Raw genomic sequence first — 10,123 nt, forward strand, 5'->3', positions numbered from 1 at the left:
TATACACTCACCCTGGGTATATATTCACCCTGCGTATACACTCACCCTGGGTACATATTCACCCTGGGTATATATTCACCCTGGGTATACACTCACCCTGGGTACATATTCACCCTGGGTACATATTCACCCTGGGTACATATTCAGCCTGGGTATACATTTAAACTGGGTTCAAATTCACCCTAGGTGCATATTCACTCTGGGTATACACTCACCCTGGGTATATACTCACCCTGGGTACATATTCACCCCGGGTGTATACTCACCCTGGATATACACTCACCCTGGGTATACACTCACCGTGGGTATACACTCACCCTGGGTACATATTCACCCTGGGTATATACTCACCGTGGGTATACACTCACCGTGGGTATACACTCACCCTGGGTACATATTCACCCTGGGTATACCCTCACCCTGGGTACATACTCACCCTGAGTATACCCTCACTCTGGGGACATATTCACCCTGGGTATATATTGACCTGGATGCTAACTGCGGGGCAATTAATGCATGCGTAAGCACCCTATCTTGCCCCAACTCCCTCTGAGGAGAGTGGGAAGCCTCCAGTTTGGTGATGGGGTGATGATAGGATCTGATCTCACAGGGTTTCACTGCCCATTCCAGGGACTTCAGAGTGAGCGGGGGTGCTGCCCCATGTCCTTTCTTCTGACGGCCCGAACACCCCCCACCCCAGCCTCAGCTATTACCCATGTGCTTCCTTCCCCCACCACCCCTTGCCTTGGCTGAAGCACTGTAGAACTGCAATCTTTTCCTGTGTACTATTCTGAAGTTCAGTAAAAATGTAGACTCCTGTCAGCGTGCGTGGCTGATGGTATGAGATATGAAAAAACATCATTGCTTACAGTTTCCCATTAATCTTACATCAAGTGATGTGCAATAATTTGTGAAGTGCAGATACGAAATGATATTACTTGCGCTCAGTAAACCAATGATGGCCTTGAGAAAACTTTTGGGTGCATCATTTTACTCCCCTAGGTATCTTTATTGGGCAGTGTCCTGGGAAATGGAGTTTGAAGGATAGAGAATGTTATCACTTTGTATTGAATCGGTCTGACCTGAACAAAACAGAGGAATTCAACAATGGGACACAGGTATGACTGTGCTAACACACAAGGGAAATGGGAATGTGGTTTCATGGGGGTCTGGATTTGTGCTTTATTTTTCACTCAGAGATTCTGAGTTTCTGTGGAACTGCATATTATAGTGTGAAGTTACAGATGGTGATGGTATAGGCTCCACAATTTCTCTCAATCATGTAGCTGACCAGGAAGCTCTCCCACTCTCACTGTTTGCCATCATCATGGTCCTGGGCCATGATCTGTTTGATTGGGTTATCAATGCCATCACTGTGGACTGAGTCTTCAATGCTGAGCTCCTGGTCCAGAAGCAGGTACACTGCCTGCTACGTCATAAGCCCTCCTGGGGAATACTTCACACCTTCAATTAGCAATTCTAGTCACTGCACACATTGCAATAGTTAAAAATCAACAAATCCCTGCAATGTGGAAGCAGCCAATCAGCCCATTGTGTCCACACCAACCCTCTGAAGGGCATCTCACCCAGACCTAACCCCATCCCTGTAACCCTGCATTTCTCATGAACAATCCACCTACCCTACATATCTTTAGACTGTGGGAGGAAACCAGAGCACCCGGAGGAAACACAAGCAGACACAGGAGAAGGTGCAAACTCTACACAGACAGTCGCCTGAGGGTGGAATCGAACCCAGGTCCCTGGTACTGTGAGGCAGCAGTGCTAACCACTAAGCCACCATGCCACCCCAATGTGGCACACCCCCTCCCCTAACCAGCTAACCCCTGTCCCTGATGGCCCACTTTTAGGAAGGTGGAGCAGCCCCTTCCACAATGGCCCATCTTGATGGGGTTTTTTTCCCAGGTGAATACACCAGAACTCTTCAACATATTTTGGCTCCTTCTTGACTTCTCCAATGCTGTCAGCCTTGGATAAAGAGGCAGAAAGGCCTTTCCCCTTGATGGAGGGATCAATGACCAGGGGTATAGGTTGAAGGTAAGGGGCAGGAAGTTTCGAGGGGATATGAGGAATAATATTTTCACCCAGAGGGTGGTGGGAATCTGGAAATCACTGCCTGTAAGGGTGGGAGAGGCAGAAACCTCATCACATTAAAGAAGTATTTAGATGTGCACTTGCAATGCCAGGGTATAGAAGGCTATGGGCCAAGCACTGGGAAATGGGATTAGAATAGTTAACAGCTTGATTTTGACCAGTTTACACAATGTGCCTAAGGGCCTTATCCTGTGCTGGACACCTCTATGACACTATGTCTGAGCTTGTAAAATCCAGTGAACCAACCTGCTTTATAGATAGTAACTATGCACTTATTCCCTTCACAGTCGGCAGAGGCCCATTTTGAAATCCAGTGTGAGTCGACATCGGTTAACAACACAGCCACACAAGGTAACTAATGATTTTGCTTTCAGTCATTGTGGTTTATTTCAAATAACTCCTTTCTTAATGGATAGCAGTATTTTAGTTAGGGCATAAGATAACAAGGTGTGGAACTGGATGAACGCAGCAGGCCAGGCAGCATCATAGGAGCAGGAAAGCTGACGTTTCGGATCTGGACACTTCTTCAGCTTTCCTGCTCCTATGATGCTGCCTGGCCTGCTGTGTTCCTCCAGCTCCACATCTTGTTATCTCAGACTCCAGCATCGGCAGCTTCGACTATCTCTTTTAGTTCGGGCAGTTGTTCAGAGACAAAATGGTGTTTAGAGGCAGTGTTACCATTCAATAAAAAATGTTGTTAATGCGAAACAAAACAAAAATTGCTGAGTAGTTCAAATCAGGTCAATTTTGCATCGACAAGGGCAGCAGATACATTGGGACACCGCCCCCTGCAAGTTCCCCTCCAAGCCACTCACCATCCTGGCTTGGAAATATATTGCCGTTCCTTCACGGTCGCTGGGTCAAAATCCTGGAATTCCTGTCCCTAATAGCATTGTGGGTCAACCCACAGCACAATGGACTGCAGTGGCTCAAGAAGGCAGCTCACCACCACCTTCTCAAGGGGCAACTAGGGACGGGCAATAAATGCTGGCCCAGCCAGAGCCACCCACATCCCACAAATGAATTTAAAGAAAACAGTCTGAAACACAGAAATTGCTGGAGAAACTCAGCAGGTCTGGCAGCATCTGGGCGGAGAGAAGCAGACTTAACGTTTCAAGTCTGATATGATTCTTCTTCAGAAATGTTAACTGTTTTTCTCTGCATAGGCACTACCAGACCTGCTGAGTTTCTCCAGTATTCTCTTTACTTGTTTCAGCTTTCCAGCACCTGCAGTATTTTTCCTTAACTCGATTTTGCATGTCCCCGGTAGAAAGACAAGTTAATATTTTGCATGGGACATTTTTTTAAACATGTCTAACTGCAGTCACCTATCTCATCTCAGACACTGATCAATTTGCCATGCCTTTGGAGTATTTTCTGGGTCTCTTTTTAGAACGCTCCTAACCCTTAGTGAGTACATTGATTTTATCTGGTTCTGTTCCAGTGAAGTGTTATATGAATGCTGTTAGTCCTGCCTCCTGGTGGTTTATATTCTGGTCCACTTTGATCAACTCAAGAGGGATGAGACTTTTATTTCATTTGTCCACGGGGATATGCAGTGTCAGTGGTTTAGCAGCAATAATTACACTTCCCTAATTGCCCTTGAGAAGGAGATGGTGAGTGGTCTCCTTGAACTGCTCGAGTCCTGGGGTAATTGGGAGGGAGGAGGGTATTGCTATGATGTTGGGTAGATGGACCACCAGTGCTGTTGGGAAGGTTCACTCAAACAGAAGCTTTACAACATGACAGTGAACTGAGAAACATTGGCAAATGTTACCATCTATCAGCGCAATGAGACTGATGGTGCCACACGACATGAAATGCCAGTGCGGCACTGCACACCACGTATCCCACTGTGATAGACGGATTTGCATTTAGCCTTGCCCCAAAAGAAGATCATTTTGCCAACGCTTTTATCCTGCATTCAACAGGACAAATGCAAGAATGGCAAATTTCAAATGATCACAACAGTTTCTACAACAGGAGGAGATGGTTCAATTAATGGTAATGTCACTAATGCAGTAATCCAGGGGCTCAGTGTAATGTTCTGGGGACATGAAAGGCATAGAGGCATACAGCTGTACAGCACGGAAACAGACCCTTCGGTCCAACTCATCCACGCCAACCAGATATCCTATATAAATCTAGTCCCATTTGCCAGCATTTGGCCCATATCCCCTTAAACTCTTTCTATCCATGTACCCATCCAGATGATTTTTAAATGTTGTAATTGTACCAGCCTCCACCACTTCCTCTGGCAGCTTGTTCCATACACGCACCGCTCTCTGCGTGAAAAAGTTGCCCATTAAGTCCCTTTATAATCTTTCCCCTCTCACCTTAAACCTATGCCCTGTAGATTTGGACTCCAGCACCCAGGGGAAAAGACCTACGCTATCCACCCTGTCCATGCCCCACATGATTTTATAAACCTCTATAAGGTCACTCTTCAGCCTCCGATGTTCCAAGTAAAATAGCCCCAGCCTATTCAGCCTCTTCCGTATAGCTCAAACCCTCCAACCCTGGCAACATCCTTGTAAGTCTTTCCTGAGCCCATTCAAATTTCACAACATCCTTCCTACAGCAGGGAGACCAGAATTGCACGCAATACTCCAAAATGAGTTTAAATCCCATCACCGCAGGTGATGTAAAGAAAATTTAATTTATAGATCTGGAATGTAAAGCTATCAAAGACAAAAGTAGAAGTTGCTGGAAAAGCTCAGCAGGTCTCAGAGGAAGGGTCACTCGAACCAAAACGTTATCTCCACTGATGCTGCTAGACCTGCTGAGCTTTTCCAGAAATTTCTGTTTTTGTCTCTGATTTACAGAATCTGCAGTTCTTTCAGTTTTTATGTAAATCCAACACTGATTGCTGGAAAATCCCATCTCGTTCATTGATGTCCTTACCTGGTCTGGCCTCATGGGACTCCAGACTCGGAGCTAGATTGCCTTTGAAATAGTCCAGCATGTCATTCATATGGGCAACATATGCTGGTCTTAGAATCTGGGAATCTTCAGAACAGAAGGAGGCCATTCCACCCATCATGTCTGTACCAGCTCCCAGCCCTATATCCACGGCCCTCTAACTTCATCACTTTCAAGTATATATCCAGCTCTCTTTTGAAACCTCCCATGGAATCTGCCTTCACCACTCTCCCAGGCAGCGCATTCCAAATCCTAACAACACTCCTAGTAAAGAAGTTTCTCCTCATCTCACTCCTAGCTCTCTTACTGACAACCTTGACGTTGTGACCCTTAGCCACTGACATACTGACCTTGTTGATGTCATCTGGAAGAATTAAGAAACAGGGTCCATAGCTTCCCATTGTTTTCTCCATGGCAATGACACTCAGAGTTAACCAATCAACACCCTTTTCTCCTGTAGTATAAATTATTGCGATGGCTTGAAATTTGGCATTCTTGTGCTGGGTTCTGATGAGTGCCAGACCAGGAGCAATGGCGGAACAGGCTTGAAGGGCTGAATGGCCTACTTGTGTTCCTATTTTTGTTGTTTATTTCTCCTAAGGTCCCTCCCTTCAGCCTGATTCAAACCCGCATTTAACCAAATCTTCCTGATTTCACAGACCGCGTATAGTCATAGAAGTGCAGCACTTGTCACAGTGCTAAGATCAGCAGCTAGTCTGGGTCAATCATTTTAGCCGAGAGGAGATTCAGGGCTGACAGGATGGGGTTTGATCAGATTATGACGGAGTTGGACAGTGTAGATGAGGAGAGAATATTTCCATTTATCATAACATCTCAGACATAAATACAAGAATTTTGCTAATGTTAATTAAAAACCAAAAGATGTGCGGATGTTGTAAATCAGAGACAAAAACAGAACTTGCTGGAGAAGATCAGCAAGTCTGGCAGCATCTGTGAAGAGAAATCAGAGTTAATGTTTCGGGTCCAGTGACCCTTCCTCAGATGTGGGGATTGTGCAGTTCTGAGGAAGGGTTGCTGGACCCAAAACATTAACTCTGATTTCTTTTCACAGATGCTGCCAGACCTGCTGAGCTTTTCCAGCAACTTCTGTTTTGCTTACTAATGTTATGGACCAGAGCAGATCCCCCTCAAAATATATTAAGAAGGTAGCCTAGACAGTAAAATTTTCTTGTCCTAAAGGCAAACATGAGGTGCTGTGTTCCAGATACAAATCATTTCATCAAACTACTTGACGCCAAACAAAACACAATTTATTCAAACACTGCAGTTAAGATACTACAAAAGAAAAAGAAACTTGGAATAACTTAACTCTATTGGAAACTTAACAGAATAATAGATTGTTTTACTACTCAACAGTAACTGTTGCAATGTAGTAACGTTCTATAAATACACCCATGGTGAAAAAGCACATTCAGAAAATAGATTGTCTCGCATGCAGTTATAGAATCATAGAGTTCTTACAGCATGGAAATTGACTCTTCAGTCTAACAAGTCCATGTCAAGCATAATCCTAAACTAAACTAGTCTCACCCGCCTGCTCCTGGCCCATATCCCTTCAAACCTTTCCTATTCACATTCTTATCCAAATGTATTTCAAATGTTGTAACTGTACCTGCATCCATCACTTCCTCAGGAAGTTTGTTCCACACACGAACCACCCTCTGTGTAAAAAATTTGCCCCTCATGTCTTTTTTAAATCTTTCTCCTCTCACCTTAAAAATGTGTCCCTTTGTCTTGAAATCCCCCAATCTAGGGAAAAGCCAACTACCATTAACTCTATTTATACCCTTCATTATTTTATAAATTTCTATAAAGTCGCCTCTCAACCTGTTATGCTCCAGTGAAAAAAGTCCAGCCTATCCAGCCTTTATAACTCAAATCTTCCATATCCAGCAACATCCTGGTAAATGTCCCCTGAACCTTCTGCAGCTTAATAACATCCTTCTTACAACTGGGTGACCAGAACTGGACACAGTACTCCAGAAGAGGCCTCACTATTGTCTTGTATAATCTCAACATGACTTCCCAACTCCGGTACTCAAAAGACTGAGCAATGAAGGCAAGCATGTTAAATGCCTTTTTACCACCCTGTCTGTATGTGATGCAAACTTCAAAGAATTATGTACCTGAACCCCTAGGTCCCTCTATTCTCAACACTACCCAAGGCCCTACTATTAATTGTATAAGCCCTACCCTTGTTTGTTGTACCAAAATGCAATACCTCGTATTTATCCAGATTGAACTCCATCTGCCATTTTTTAGCTCATTGACCCATTTGATCAAGATCCCTTTGTAATCTTAGAAAACCTTCTTCACTGTCTACTACACCACCAATTTTGGAGTCATCTGCAAACTTACTAACCATGCCTTCTATATTCTCATCCAAATCATTTATATAAATGACAAACAAAAGAGGGCCCAGAACCGATCCCTGTGGAACACTGCTGGTCACAGGCCTCCAGTCCGAAAAGCAACCCTCCACCATTACCCTCTGTCTCCTGCTGTTAAGCCAATTATGTATCCAATTGGCAAGCCCACCCTGAATCCCATGTGTCCTAACTTCACTAATTAGTCTACCATGTGGAACCTTGTCAAAGGCTTTACTAAAATCCAAATAAACAACATCTACTGCTCTGCCCTCATCAACCTTTCTGGTAACTTTCTCAAAAAACTCAATCAAGTTTATGATTTGCAATCCAATCCAAGAGGAAAGAACATCAAAAGACAATTCTGAGAGAAAACTCAGAGAGACAGAGAGAGAGAGAGAGAGAGCAGCCAGGAGAGATTCACTACCTTCCAATCCTGCTAAGACTCCAGCAACAACTGCTGAAAGCTAAACTAAAAATCCTACTTCTGTGGTTCGAAGCCTGACCACATCCACTCAGGCTGCTTCTATTGTTCTAACTTCTAAAACAAAAACACCCCAAGGCCTCATAAGTAGTTTATCTTCTCATTGACTGCTCTTCACCTATCCCCGAGTCTCTCTCTCTAAAAAACCCAGTCAAAACACACCCCTTAAAGCCACATTAACATCACGCTAACAAGCCCAATAGGAAAATAAGGAGGGATATCTTTATCCAGAGAGTGGGTTTACTGAGGAAGATGGCAAATTACAGGCAGTGCCCAGGTTGTGAATCTATTCTGGATTCTGTTCCCAAATCGATTTATACACAAGGTTGAAAAGCAATGCAGGACAATATAAAGGAGCCATTCATTAAGTACAGGAATATTTGTATGTTGGGTCTTTAAAATTACACCCCTGTATGGAGTCACTTTCGTAAGTACGTGTGTTCATAAGTCAGACTTTGGTAAACTGGGGACTACCCTCTCACCCCTGTAACTCAGACGTTTCTGACAAGAATTTAGACAAATGCATGAGAGAGAAAGGAATAGAAAGATGTTGTCAAAGACTGAGGGTTTGGGGAAGAGATGGAACTGAGGAGATTGGTGTGAAATAACAGATTAATTGAGCCTGTTTCGGTGCTGTATGTTCTGTGCAATTCAATGTAATCTGTACACAGTAAGATCCTATATGCTTACAGGTAAGAGTAATAAGTTTCGCCCAGGGCAACTGTATTGGAGATGAGGAAGTGGTGTCAATGTAGCTGAAACATTTAAAAGGGGCATATTGCTTCTGCTTCCAGGTGCCTGTTATTCCATAAATCAATTGTTTCTGAGGGGTCTGGTTTGCCATGCAATGGATCCTTAACCAATGTGCGGAAGATTGTGAGTGGAACAAACAGATGATATGCTGAAATATGTTACAAGGATTTTAAAGACAAAAGCAGCTGATTTGCTGGCCCGGTTGAACCTGTGACTGAGGGAGATGATGCATAATGAAGCTGTCAGTCCTCCAGCTGGGATTTACTTATCTTGACCAAACTTCTGAATGTCTACACTTCCAGTTCACTTTTCACATCACATAAACAAGCCAATGCTGTGATAACTCCTAACGTAGCCTTAGCCAGGCCCATTAAACTCCCTTCCCTTTATGTCCAATTGGCAAAGCGTGGAGTGAAGGGTCATTGTCAAACCTCTTTTGTAGCCAAGACCATGAAAGAGAGACCTTATTCTTGCTTGAGTTGTTCTTGCTGTTTTTCTGCATGTGTGGAAGGGAATGGATGGGTTGGGTGTGTGAGGAGTGTGGCCAGAGAGGACTGGGAAGGTCATGGGTCACAGCTGAATTTGCTAAAACTCAGAGGGCCAAAGGATTTTGTAAGCACAGGAAATCTGTGGGGATTTTTACCTCTGGATGAAACACAAGTCAAAATGTCAAAATATCACCTGTTCACACTGGGGCAGAGCTGGAGGGGAGAGGGTCAGCTTAAAGCTCAACAGTTTAGGTCAGATCTTTCGCCTGGTTATGGAATCTAGAATCAGAGGGACATGTTTAGAAATCAGGGGAATGTCCGTTAGGTCCGAGAAGAGGAGAAATGATTTTACTCAGAGGGTTGTGATCTTTTGGAATTCTTTGGGGAAGCTCAGTCTTTGAGCGTGTTTAAGGTAGAGATTGATAGATTTCTGATTCCTGGTGATGTAAAGGGTTATGGGGATGGGTGGGGATCAGGAAAAAGTCATAGAGCTGTACAGCATGGAAACAGACCCTTTGGTCCAACTCGTCCATGCCGACCAGGTATCCTAAATTAATCCAGTTCCATTTGCCAGCATTTGGTCCATATCCCTCTAACCCCTTCCTATTCATGTACCCATCCAGTGCTTGAACAGTCGTGATCGTAATGAATCATGGGTTAGGCTCAATGGACTGAATGGCCTAATCCTGTCCCTCTGTTTCTACGTAATTCAAGACAAACACATTCTGAAACTAAACTTGTAACTTACCCTTTTTCTTTAAAATGCTGGACTAGTCTCAGTCTGAAGGGAGGTAGGTGAGAAGCTGGAGGGTGGATAGATAGAATAACCCACCATCCAGCGAAGGGGGACAGAAACTGAGCTGGGACATCTGCTCCTTATTACTATCCAAGATAACAAGGTGTAGAGCTGGATGAACACAGCAGGCCAAGCAGCATCATAGGAGCAGGAAGGCTGACGTTTTGGGCCTAGACCCTTC

At 44.1% G+C, this 10,123-nt stretch overlaps 1 long non-coding RNA gene across 1 annotated transcript; it reads left to right on the forward strand.

The window, feature by feature from the left end:
* Window positions 1–1,026: 1,026 nt before the first annotated feature.
* LOC109920403 lies at window positions 1,027–8,837 on the forward strand. The gene is made up of 3 exons (XR_002259306.2): window positions 1,027–1,118; window positions 2,400–2,463; window positions 8,700–8,837. It is a non-coding gene; the product is annotated as an uncharacterized LOC109920403 (long non-coding RNA).
* Window positions 8,838–10,123: the final 1,286 nt, after the last annotated feature.

This window comes from Rhincodon typus, chromosome 38 (assembly GCF_021869965.1).
Source record: "Rhincodon typus isolate 14 chromosome 38, sRhiTyp1.1, whole genome shotgun sequence".
In the NCBI taxonomy this organism is placed as follows: domain Eukaryota; kingdom Metazoa; phylum Chordata; class Chondrichthyes; order Orectolobiformes; family Rhincodontidae; genus Rhincodon; species Rhincodon typus.